Source organism: Adiantum capillus-veneris, chromosome 18 (genome assembly GCF_014529385.1).
Source record: "Adiantum capillus-veneris isolate H3 chromosome 18, ASM1452938v2, whole genome shotgun sequence".
Classification (NCBI taxonomy): Eukaryota; Viridiplantae; Streptophyta; class Polypodiopsida; order Polypodiales; family Pteridaceae; genus Adiantum; species Adiantum capillus-veneris.
The window spans coordinates 93,200,442-93,210,918 of NC_140948.1; positions in this window are offsets into that span (position 1 = coordinate 93,200,442).

Here is a 10,477-nt window from a genome sequence, read left to right on the forward strand (position 1 = left end):
TTGCTCTTTCTAAGACACATTCCTCTCTTCTTAAGCTTCCACAATGTGAATCTCCGCACATCCATAGCTCTTTTTGTTGCCCTAACCATGCTGGGAGTTCCGATCCTGCTACTGTAGCTGAATCAAACTCTTCCATAGGTGTTTGGTTGACATCTTTGTAACTATGGTCTTTCACTTGTATTTTAGTTGTTGTCTCCCCATGTCTAAGGTATATGTGGTCATAACCCCAATCTTGGACCATTTTCAATTGTCACATGAATGGTCATCCCAAGATGATCTCATAATTGTTCTTTTTGTCGAAATCAACTATTGCAAATGTATGCTCATACTCGATCCCGCACGAAGTGACAATCACTTTTTCTAAGAGTCCTATAGGCTTCTCCATGAACCCATCTCCCAATTGTATTTTCATTCTGGTAGCTCTTAAAGCTGGTTTTCCCCATTTTTTCCAGATTTCCTTGGTGGCGATAACAACTCCCGCTCCACTGTCAAGAATAGATTTGGAAACTACTCCTTGGAATTCTACTGGTAGCGTGGTGTTTCCATCTTCTCCCTTGCAATACTCTCCAACCTTGTTGAATGGTACTCGCCTAGTGTTTAGTTGAGGCCTGTCCAACTCTCTGATCCCTTCCTGTAGCCTCAAGGTGGGTCTCTTACTCCAAATTTTTCTAGGCATTTACCTACTGTGGTCCACATGTTTGGTCGTAACCTGAGGAGTTCTGCTAATGTGATTGTGCATGCCACCGGGGTGGACAATAACTCAATCAATCCTTGCGAATCCATCACTTTGTTAGAAGAAAGTCTTTGAGATGGGATTGCTCTCACTTCAGACTTGGTTTCATACTCTCCTAGGTAAGAGGGTAAAGTTCTCAGTGAGTCTGGTTGGCTGTGCCCCGAACTAATTGATCCTTGGTCTCCCCCTTGTGAATGTATCTCAAAGTTCATTTGTGACCTTGCCTCAAATTCTTCAATAGGAGGTAAGATTACATTCTTTTCTTTTCTCGTGCTATTCATGTGGTTACTAATCCTATTAACCTCGTTGGCCTCACGGATTTGCTTCCACAGATTGTCTAGACCGTTACAATCCTTACCCATTTTTGTCAATGTTTTAGGCTGGAACCCGTCACTTGCCTTATCTGTTGTATTTGGCACTATGATAGGCTCTCTCCTAGACTCATAGGCATTAGTGAGTCTTTCCTTTGTTTCTACTTGTTCCTCGAAAGTTGGTTGGATAGGGGTTGGAGCTGGTGCCTCATGCCAATTTGCAGGTTTACCCAGTGGGTCTTCCATCAATGATTGAGTTGTTTCAATCATCCTTTTACACATTTCCAACCTCTGTTTTTCTATTTCCGCATATGGAAAGTCATTCACCTTTGCTCCTAGGTTTGGTTATTTTTTAGTCTTGCGTCATAAGCCTTTAGAAGCGCATCCAACTGCTCATTTACCTTGTCTGCCAGTACAAATCCTTCCGATCCTGCACTTTTGGGCTCTGCTATTTTCTTGGGTTCTATGGTTGCCGTGGTGTGTGAACTTAAGCTAGCTAGATCCTCTAACCGCTCTAATCTATCCTTTGTATGTTTCAACTCCTCGGATAGAGCTGTTTGCTCTCGTTCTTTCCTGGCTTTCATACGCACCTTCCTAGCTTTCCAAATGCTTCTCTGATTTTTCGTTTTTGAACTTTGGGCATCGGTTTTTGGCTCGTCAACTATGGGTTCGTTCGTCATTCTTTGAGCTTGGGCTCGTGTCACTGACTGAATAGGTATGACTGTTTTATTTTCCGACCCTCCACTGGAAGGTACTGCTTCTAGCATGTTCAAGGTGGTTTTTTCTCCTTTACTCGCATTTTTAGGGCAATCAGGAATCAAATGAGTAACTCCACACTCGGTGCAATATGCATTGACTCTAATGATTTCATCATGAGGATAGTCTCTTAGCCAATGGTCTCCACCACACTTGTAGCAGGGTCCCTTGGGTTGTTGAGGTGCTCCTTGAGCTCCTCTTTGTTGGTATACATGTCTCTGTCGGCCCATGCCTCCGTTGGCTATGAACAACAATGTTCGTTCATCTAGGCTATATCTTCCTTCTCCTGCTGCTTGTGCAGCTGATGGTGGTCCTGTACTTCCTATCATGCTCCATGGTTCTGGTGTCGAGGGTTCATCCGGTGAAAAATAGACAGGGTTTTCCGCATATCCATTGGGATCTTTATAATATGCATGCATAGGTACCAAAGCCTTATCCTTTGATTTGGTTATGGTTGGTGTGTATCTTATACCGACTTGTCCTAATCCTGGTAGGGGTGGTTGCTGCCCCAACACCGGTTGTGGTCTTTCTACACCTACAGGTCCTGGTAGGTTGCCTGCTTGATACGTAGGCATCGGTGGAACTTGAGGAGAAGCTACCGGAGCTTGGGGAGCATAAGGTCTCTCTCTCACATATCCCTTGTTATAATAACATTCCTCTCTCCCATGGTTTGTCCATTTTTGTTCAATAGCACACCACTTGGGTTGTTTAGCCTGGGGTTTGGTATACAAGTTAATCTTTTTTAGCACTTCATCTACAAGCAGCTCTTGGTTTACAGCTACTTCTCCCTTTGGTTCTGTTTTAGAAGACTTGCTTCCACTTTGTTGTGAAGATGAATCGTCGTCAAGGTCCTTGAACTCTCCCTCTTTGTAGACCGCACAATTGTCCACAAGGTAAAGAGCCTCCTTGGTCAATTCATTCAACGTCGTGCTCCTCTTCATATGTAAGTCTTTTTGGAGATCAGCATTCCTTAGTCCTTGGATAAATATAAGCATAAGTCTGGACTGAGTTGGCAGTTCTTCCATAGGACAAAACTTAACATATCTTTTTAGTCTTAGAACTGCCTTTCGTACAGATTCCCCATCTTTCTGTTTGAATTTATGGATTTGTGAGACGGTATTATGAGCTATCCCCCTTTGTGAGAATTCCTCGATAAATTCATCAAATACTTCCTCCATAGACTCAAAGTCTCTACGCTCTACAGAGTCAAACCAAGTGGCAGCATCATCCTCTAGGGTCAGTCAAAACCCTGCAAATTGGGTAGGGAAATCTAACACATCTTCGACTCTAATTACACGCACAAAGGCTGCTACATGATCTCTTGGGTCTCTGCTTCCTGTGTATTTCTTGTTTACCCATTTTTTCACTTGAGAAGGTCTAATTCTCCAATGGTCTACAAACCTCATCATTAGATCTCCACATCCTAATCGATATACCTCCTCAGGTCTTCGGTAGTAGGCTGGTTCCTCTCCCAGTGGTGCTCCTAAGCCATAATTTCTAACAGTTCTCGCCAGAGATGGTTCATCTCTTCGAACTCATTCTAAGGGTGGCCCTTTAGGATCTATTGACCCTTGAGTCTTTGTCTTACTCTCTCCTTGATACCTTGAATAGAGTGGTGGTTCTTGCAAATCCTTAAGCCCTCGTGCTGCTTGATAACCATCTCGGCTTCGGTCTTGTTCCATTGTTGCACTCTGTCGAAGCCATGCCTGCAATGATGGATGATTTGCTGGTTGGTTTTGGTTATTGAATGCCTGAGGTCGGGTGGAATGTGAGGTAGTGTCATAATCTTCTGAAAAAGGATTCATTGACTTGCTTGGGGTGTAGGTGGCTCTTGGCACTTCCTCAGGGCCATATACTGATGCTCTTGGACCTGTTGCCCTTTCTACCTCCTCTGGGAGAATACGTTGGTATTCTCACCCATATCTATCAACAAAAACTATACCCTTCTCCATAGCAGTTTCATAAGAGAATAAGTAAAGAACCTTGTCTTTGCTTAATTAGTTTACGTATGGTTCTTTGCTGTGAAAGTAAGAGACTATACCTTCACTCTCATGCTTGTAGATTCCCACGTTCTTATTATAAGTTGGAACCCGGGTTGTTTTCTTATCATACATAAAAATAGCTCCAGGCCAATCAATGTTTGGTGGTGGTTCTTGAGCTTCTGAAACCATTTTCCCTTTCGCCACATTATCTCCATATCTGTTGTAATCTTTAGGATTACTGACTATTAGATAGTGGTTCCCCTTTTAGTCTCGGAATCTATCTCCATCATCATAGACTCGAATTATCTCCAATCTCTGTGCTGGCCTCTCTTCGATACAAATGCACTTGCGTCCTCGATAGTCAAAATAGACTAGGGCTCCCCTCGAGTTTGTTCCCTCTAAGAAGATCACAGTGAGCTTGGAATCATTCAAAGGATTTAAGGAGGTGCTTCCTCCTGGCATTGGTCCATCATAGGTGAAACCTCCTGGCTGTTGACTACCCATCATGAAGAAAGATTTGTCTGACGAAGTGTCAATATCACTACCTTCCTCAATAATCGGTGCTAGTGGATCTAGTCTTGCCTGAGTTACACTCTCCTCGGTGGACACTAAGCTACCTTGGTCACCTGCCACCTTCTGGTCTCTAAAAATGCATCTTCCTGATCTTAAATTCATCAAACTTATTAATGCAATTTATCACAAGTCCAACCACTCACCTGGCAAAGGATCAGTCTCCGCACAACTTCTTGCTTTGTTGTTGCTGAATATACCTGTACACAAGCGTTTAATTTCGGCAATCGAATCAAAGCATTTATCTGCTAGAGGTTATCTTAGTAATGATTGGTATAACTGTAGAGTTAATCTCAACCACTACTGTATTTTATACACTGCTGATGTTCTGGATTAGGTCTGCTATTCTGGAACTGTACTTCCCTCGAATGTTGGTCAATTTACACGAAAAGTCTGAATTTAGCCTTTGCTCCGTCAAATGGACAAACAAGGTCCAAATTCACTTCTAAAAGAAGTTCTGGAACCCTTAAGCCAAATGGAATCTCACTGTTTAAGCCTAGTCAAATTTTCTCTTCAGTAGGCCCTTGTAGACATCCTACGCGTAGGATGTCTCCTGCTTTGTTTTGCCTGGATTTTTGCACTATGGGATTCCCCTTTATGTGTTGAGTCCACAGATGTTTTTACTTTTTTATTTGGACACCTATAAGCTAGTCAATGGATCAGAAATCTGTTCCGACAGCCTGTTTTTGCTGATCTTGATCAGTCTAACCAACTCCAATTTGGACCAAAATTGACTAGGGGGCTTGCCTCAAGCTATACTACACCTTGTTATGCCCATTGTCACTATTTGGCTTCAATTTTTTGCTTTAGACATCCTACGCGTAGGATGTCTTTTTCATCAGAATGGATTCAAATTCAAAACACAAGCTCCCCTTGAGTTGCTGATCACTTTGGTATGCTCAAAATTTGGTTTGGAGTGCAAAATCACACAGAAGACATCCTACGTGTAGGATGTCTTTTTGGCCTGTTTGACCCTAGACTTGACCCACACCTTCCCCTTGATGTCAGCAACCCAGTGGTATGCTTAGATTTTGGTTTGGATTTCAAAAGTCCCCAATTTTAGTTGTTCTTGTTTTTTTCAGTCAAAAGTGCTAAAGTCCACTTTGAAGCCAATTTTCTCACCCAAATGAGATGAAACCCCTCTCAGTCACTTAATATATCATGCAAGTCATGCTCATGCAGCCATCTCATGGTTATGGTCTTAAAATAATGCTTTGGCACAATTTGGGTAGGATGTCTGACAATTTCAGTCTATCTGGCCTTATCCTATCAAGATATGGTCAAATTTCCACTTTTCAGTTGAAATTAGGGTAAACCCCACCTTCTGAGCACACTGGTCAACTTAAAATCCCAAAATTCCCACCAGATTAGCCTGTAGACATCCTACGCGTAGGATGTCTCCTGGCTTGAAATTAATTTTTTTCCTGACAGAAATACTCCTGATGCTCTACAGCTCTATCAGAAACACTCACAGTAACTTTTGGACTTCACTTAGGCTTTCAAACACACTTTTGCGTCTTTTCTAAACTTGTGATGAATTTACCAAGCAAGTATACATACATGAAGTGCTCTAGATCCTGAATCATGATGTCCTACTTACTCTACTCCTACTCATCATGTGAAATGGTGATAATGGTGTTTTGGTTTCTTTCTGGCCTCTCAGGACTCTCAAGCTCTCCTCTCACCGCTTCTACCACTCCAACTCCTACTCAAGAACTCAACTAACACCTAAAACTATCTTAGTCTACCTAAATCGAAGGATCTAGGCCAGACACACGCTTCCTAAACTCCCTCTAAGACCTAGAGAGTCCTCCACCCTTTGATCCTATCTAAATGTAAAACAAGACTCTTGGCAAGCCAAAAATCCCTATCCTCAAGGACTAGTCTCGGTCACCTACCTAAGGTTTTCGTCCCCGACAACGGCGCCAATGTTGGACGGATATGCCGCAACGGACGTCAACACAGCGAGAACTCACCTAACATATAATGTCAGCTAAGGACGAAGCTTGACCCGCAGGCGCGTGGAAGCAAGCATAAGGTGTCAACCTACACTCGACCGACTCCTAACTAATTCCTACAGAGGTCTCTACCAATTGTCTAAGTCACAGTCTTCAAGAGTGCATAAGAAGAAACTTCCTACAACGCTGTCTAGAGCCGAACACCCATCAAACAATCTCAAAACACCATAGAACTAGAAGGAGACCCTACTAATACCAATAGGTCGCTCTGCCTATGGTCTATGAACCAAAACCCCAACCCAAAACACCCGGTGCAAAATCACATAGGATGTTTGGCCGAAATTTGCAGATCTTCGTTTCCAAAATCTAAAGTGCCTAATGTGTAGCTCTACTCAATGTGAACGCGTGGATATGCTGCAATGCAAAATCGGACAACGTATGCTCACCAAATTACCGGATGAAGCTAAGGAGCTCGCAAAACCGGATTGTACGCGCGCAATGTAGGTATCGGCACGTAGCTCTCATCGGGGGCAACACGCTGCACTTCTCCGCACTCGATTCCGACCACCGGTGCACACGTAGCATCAAGATGAAGCTCACACTCTCTCTCGTACACAGTACACTCACTCACAGACTTCAAAACTTGTTTTTAAAATGACAAAAAGGTTTTTTCATTAAGGTCAAAAAGTGGGATATATACCTTACAATTCTCAAACCCTAAAGTTCTAAAATCAACCATCTACTCAATCTAACTATCAAAATTGGGATACAATCTGGAAACTTCTGTAAGTCCCAATATTTACAAGGTGAAAAATCAGGTTTCCTCAATAAATGAATAATTACAAAAAATGATAATCTTCTCAGTAGTTAGTTTCCGTGGGGTGTGTCCAGCTTCTAACAGTAGGTTGCCAAGTACAAGAACTTGTAGTTCTGAGTTTTCACCTTTGCAGTTTGTTGATCATACAAGGCTTTCCCTGAAGGAAACTTGCCGGATTGATCTTGGATTTAGGGTCTTTCAATCTTTTTAGTAACATTCCAAATACATTTTTAGTTACAAATGTCAGGTTATTCTTCAGACTAATGGCTTCAACGATGAACTTGTAAACTGACCCAAATTATTCAACTGAGACTAGAACTCCTTGAGATCCCTTTTTGTGTTTTTTAAGGAATCCAACATCTTCATTGAAACATCTACTAACCGCATTAGAAGTGGATGGCTTGGCCTTGTCATGGTTATGGCATTCTGAGAATATGTCCTACAGCGACCATTGTGATCTGGATTTCCCTACCATTAATCTCAACAAAACTTTTCTCTCGGTCAAATGTCTCCATCACCTACTTGGACAAGCCAGTGCTAAAGTCTAGTCTGGTAGCTTCTAAAACCACTTCCAAATCCCTCAAATTGAGAAGCATTCTCTTTGATGGAACACATATTTTCCAATGTTTGTGTGAGGTACAGATTCTTCTGACTATGTCTGCTCCCCAGTCGTGGGGCTCTCCAAATGCCAAGCCTCACTATCTTATTGGAGTGACAGTGAGAATCACAAACATAAATGTCATACCGTGGGATAGAGTTGACTTAACTAGTGCATGGAGGCTACAAGAGGTTTTCAATCTCTCAAAAATCACACTCAATCCTTATCTAATGCAAATCTACACTCTACTGCATGTCAGGCAATAGTTGCTATGTATGACCCCACAGACAAATCTCACCAGTTCACCAAGAAAACAAAATCCAATCGAGACAAAACTTATAGGATGGGTTAATAACATGAAAGACACATGCTTGACCCCTTAAATCCCCCTTTTGGTCACTTGCCAAAATCGTGCCTATTATCTAGAGAACAGATTTGACCTAGCCATTTTTTATTTGCAATGAAGCCACTACACCTTTCCAATGCATAAAATGCAGTTTGTTAATGTAAATCTAGAGTTATAAGCATATTAGGGAGTAGTTGAGCAACAACAAAAATACAATTTTACTGCAAGAAAAGCACAACGTTGCAAAGAGATTCCACCTGTGAATGCAGTGAAGCAAACGACACTTCAAACGGACACTTCATGAGGGAGTTATGAGCTTGAGAAAGAAGAAAGAGAGTACACAGTGCTCTGAAGTCATTCATAACGCTTATTATCCAAAAAGTCTCCATTTGGTTTTACAAATAATGGATTTAATACCTTAGCCAAAGGTTCAGGGTTCAAAACCGAGCAAAAAGTTCCAACTCTCAACAACCTAGGATTGCTTGATACAATATGAAAGCACATAGCTCCACTTTGTCTGACTCATAATCATGTAATAGTTAAAAATTAATCTCGGAGTCAAAAGAATTACAATATCTTAGGGTTATGGGTGTCCAAAATTATCAAAAAGATTTACAATATCGTAGGGTTATGGGTGTCCAAAGTTAAGAATTAATCTCGGAGTCAAAAGAATTACAATATCTTAGGGTTATGGGTGTCCAAAATTATCAAAAAGTGAAAAATTACATCACAAATTACATCAAAGGTTGTATGTAGGCTCTTGATATTGTCTATGTGCTAACATTTCCCCCCCTCCTAGACTGGGTTGTCCTCGACACAGCCTCAAGGAATTGGGTAGTGTTACAACTTGTGGTCTTATCGCTGCTTATTGAGGGATTCAAGAGCATCATAATAATTTAATCAAAGTTTCTTATCTGGTTCGGTCAGGGATTGCAAGTTAATTGGAGTATTAAGCTCCATTGTTGTGTAGCCCACAAACCTGGCTCGAAGATTTTCCACCATAGGTCCGAAGATCTTGGATTTGAAAGTAAAGAACCCTGTGTAGAATGCCTCCTCAAATGTTTGCATGTAGTAGGAGGGTAAGAACATCACTCTAGCAAAGAACATCACTCTAGCAAAGAAACCATAGAGAACTTCATCTGGTGACTGATATGACAAATCATACCAGAGCCCTTGATTACCTTCAAGAAAGTCCATCCATGGCACCTCCGTCTTCTCTGCTTGATGAAAGGTTTGGATGCAGGTTAGAAGCATCTTGGAAATCTTTATGAACATGATGCATGTCAAATCTAGTAGTCTTTTGAAGATCTTGATTGCTTCAAAGAGGGTTTGGACCATGTAGTCCTCTGCCGTTGGGAGGACTAAGCCATGGGTAATTCATCCATGTAGGATGTTTCTTTAAGGTCAATTTGGTGACTACCCCAACTCCTCATTCTTGGCATCGGGAAAAATGTTGGATCCTTTTTTATTTCAAAGGGGTGCCTAAGTGTAGATGATTAGGTACCTTGGATGTCTTTTGAACTAGCACATCCGTGAAGCCGAGTGTGGATCGGCATTGTCTGCAGCTTGTTCTTTGACCAGTCCCTCCTTTACTTTGAGAATTTCATAGTTGATCAATGGGAAAGGTAGAGATTGTTGATGCCATGTATCAATGATTTGATTGCTCTTTGCTTGGAAGTGAGCTGGGCTACATTGGTGGAATGGAGAATCCGTTGCTCCAACACCATGGCATCCTTCCATATATCTTCTATTTCTGATTCTACACTGACTTTTAGAGCTTTTTTGACCTTGGTAGTGAAGTTGTCTATAGGTCCTCGCTTGGCCTCTATCTCAAATGTTGAGGACTCTGGGGTCACTCTTGTTTGGTCTACATATTCTTCTAATTGTAAGCATTTTAGTGCCCCTAGTTTCCTTTGGCAATGTGCTTGAAGCACCTCTTCTTCCTGGACATTTTGTTTTCCTTTTAGTTGCTCTTGAACTGTTGCCAATGCTGCTTGTAGAGAAGCTACCTACTTATGATACTACACTTCTTTAGTCATGAATGAGAGACATATTTCTCTTTGTTGCATTTGCTCTAATTTTAGCTCTATTTCTAGGTCTTTAGTCTCTGTTTTTAGTGCTTGGTAGGTTAAGTTACAGCCTTGTAATGTAAGCACTTGTGTACTAGTTTTCAACTTCTCTAGGAGCTCGTTCTGATCTTTCAATCTAGATTCTACTTGGCAAGCTTGAAGTTTCAATCCACTTCAAGGTAATTCTACAAAGATTGAGCATATATATTTTTATCTAGAATGGTTTCTTGGGCCTCTTGCAGCTTTTTCTCTCAAGCTTCATTGGCAGTTGTCAGTTGTTCCACAAGCTTTGTCATTGTCTTCAGTTCCTGCAATTGTTGGTTGTTGGCATCTTTCA